The following is a 3,147-nucleotide window of genomic DNA, read 5'->3' on the forward strand; positions in this document are numbered from 1 at the left end:
AGTAAAGTTTCTATAAACTCTGAAATGTACATACTTACTAGTACATGCTACCAGAAATATTATATACTTTATCGAAAAATTTTCTGACCTGCCAACCAGTCTTAATTTTGCCGTATATAAGCAAATCCTAAAATGAAACATATTTAAAACATTAAAACTTTTAACAAACCTTAACATTTGCTGCAATGAACATTATGACAGGTGCCTTGTGTAGAATAATTGAATTCCTCCTCCTACACAACTCATGAACAACAAATATCTGGAATTATTTTGTTTTTGGCATGTCAATCTTGACTTTGTTCTTAAATGTGTGCCTATGTAAGAAATACATGGTTGTAAAATTTCACAATTCTTTTGAACTTACTTTTTGTTGAATTGTCTAGTTTAAGAAAATCAATTACACTTTATATATAAAAAAATGTTCTGTGCTCAATTTGCCTGCACATACACTAAAATTGGAACATACAGAGAAGATTAGCATGGTCCCTGCACAAGGATGACATGCAAATTAATGAATCGTTCCATATTTTTACAACAACAGATGCTGGAAGGGATATGGCCAGAAGGGAAGCCTACTGCATTCTTGGTGGGAATGTAAATTTGTTCATCCACTTTGGAAAGCGGTTTGGAGGTTCCTCAAAAGACTCCACATAGAGCTCCCCTATTACACAGCAATCCCATTTTTGGGCATTCACCCAAATGATCACAAACAAGTCCATACTAAAACTACCACCACAACAATGTTTATTGTAGCATTATTTGCCATAGCTAAGATATGGAACCAACATCGATTCCCCTCAGTAGAAGAATGGATCAAGAAAACGTTCTGTGTGTGTGTGTGTGTGTGTGTGTGTGTGTGTGTGTGTGTGTGTGTGTGAACGTACACTTACACAACCACGTTGGAAAGCAGTCTTGTGAGTCCTCAGAAAGCTAAATATTGACCTTCCTTATGGCCCACTCATACCACTTCTAGGCATCTATCCTGAACAACAGGTACCAATATTCAAGGACACATGCACCTTCATGTTTATTGCAGCACTGTTCACAATAGCCATGACATGAAAACAATCCATATGTCCCACCAGAGATGAATGGATACAAAAACTATGGTAACTATACACAATGGAATATTTTCCATCCATTATAAAGGACAAAATAATGGCATTAGCAGGGAAATCAATCAAGCTACAGGAAATCATGTTGAGCAAGGTAAGACAAAAGCAAAGAGACAAACAGCAAATGGTCTCCATGGTAAGTGGAGGTTAAATCCAAAATGTAAAGTGATACAACAAAATTACAACACTTAAGAAACCAAAGACTTCCACTCATCTGATTGAATCACTACTAAATAACCCCATTCTGCTGATCATATTTTCACACTGAAGGGAAACCAGGAGGACGACACAGAACTAGAGGGAATCAGGGAAAAACATACAACGTGGGATCCATCAGCTGCACTGGACATTGAACAAAATGAACTAAGCAACTCAATGTCACTGAAGGGAGGGAGGGAACAAGTGGGAAAGAGGGAACAGCGGATGCTATGCAAAACAAAAGAAATATACATATTTCAAAACAAAAAAGTATACCTATGGAAGAAATAACTCTATTGCAAAGCTCATAGACCTCATAAGTGTTGTAGACCATGATAGACAATTTGCTCCATCAAAGTTAGAATGTGTTTGTGACTTTAACTAAGCATCACTATCCCACAATATTGTGAAATTTGGGAAATTATGTAACCACTTAACCACAATAAAAACATTTGACAGGTGGACCTGTTGCAACAATGAGAAGTACAAGTTGTCATGTCCAAAACGAGCTTTACAACGTTGGTGCGGGGGGGGGGGGGGGGGAAGGAGAAGGATTGGGATTAGGGGGGGAGGGGGGAGGCTAGGAAGGGATGTGAAGGATAAACAAAGGAGGAGGCTGCAATGCTTGGTAAGAAATGTACGCATTATCCTGCCCATGTAACTGTAACTCCTCTGTACAGTATGTTCACAAATAAAATTAAAAAAAAAAAAACATTTGAAAAAATGGTGAAGGTGGAAAACTAAGTTGCTCTAAAAAACAAAAAAGGAAAATGTTCTGTGTGTATATGTGTGTACACACACATATACTATATATATACATATATATGTGTATATATATATTAATTCTATGCCTCTATCAGAAAGAATGGCATCGCCCAATTTTTAGGAAATGGAAAGACTTGGAAAAAAATTATATTAACTGATGTAAGCCAAGTCCAAGTAAACATAGGTCCCATGGTATCCCTTATTTGCAATAACTAGTGTATGTCTGCGATAAGCAGAAAAGTTGAAAAGCTATGTATATATGAATAGATAAATAAATGTTAAGCTAAATGACCCCCAAGATAGAGACACAAGTGGTTTTTTCTTTCTTGCTGTTGTTTCTCACATATTTATGATGTACGAAGTGATTTTGTTCTTGTTTTTTATACGTTCCTCCCCAACAATATAACCCCTATTTTCACTTTGTTTGATGTTGGTACACCTGCATCTTGTATATACACTTCTCTAATTTGGGGAGGGAAAGTGAAAAAACAACATGCTTAAATAGGTAGGAATACAGTTTGACCCATTGTCTAACAATAGATGCACAAGACATTATTTTGAAGAACAAACTTTACAATTTAGGTTGGGGACATTGGGTGGGGCTTGGGGGTGTGAGGAGTGTACTTGTGGAGGTGGAAGGGAAGGAATGGTGGAGGAGAAACAAAGGAGGAGGTAACAATGCTTGATAGGAAATATACTTATTACTTTGCTCATGTAACTATAACCCCTCTGTACAGTATTTTTACAACAAAAAGGTATAAAAATGTTTTTAGATGGAAGAGTTTATTTTGCCTATTTTACCCATATAATATCATTAACAAAGAAATTAATGCAAAACACTGATATGAAGATATTTTGAAAAAGTGAGTGTGTGTGCATTCCTGCGTGTTGGCATGCTCAGAGTTTAAAATCAGGGCTTCACGGTCTCGTTATGTCTTTCTCTCTAGATTGGTGAGCTACTATATGATCTACATCTCCATTCCTGGCCCTTTGTTAGTTCATTAAAATTTTTGAAAAATAATCTCATGAATTTATTTTGCCCTGATTGGCTTCCAAATGTTATCCACAC

At 36.5% G+C, this 3,147-nt stretch overlaps 1 non-coding gene across 1 annotated transcript; it reads left to right on the plus strand.

The window, feature by feature from the left end:
- Positions 1 to 425: 425 nt before the first annotated feature.
- On the plus strand, positions 426 to 531 carry LOC122101783. Its single transcript, XR_006146410.1, has one exon. It is a non-coding gene; the product is annotated as a U6 spliceosomal RNA (small nuclear RNA).
- Positions 532 to 3,147: the final 2,616 nt, after the last annotated feature.

Source organism: Dipodomys spectabilis, unplaced genomic scaffold, assembly GCF_019054845.1.
Source record: "Dipodomys spectabilis isolate Male_0828 unplaced genomic scaffold, ASM1905484v1 ptg000686l, whole genome shotgun sequence".
Taxonomy (NCBI): Eukaryota; Metazoa; Chordata; class Mammalia; order Rodentia; family Heteromyidae; genus Dipodomys; species Dipodomys spectabilis.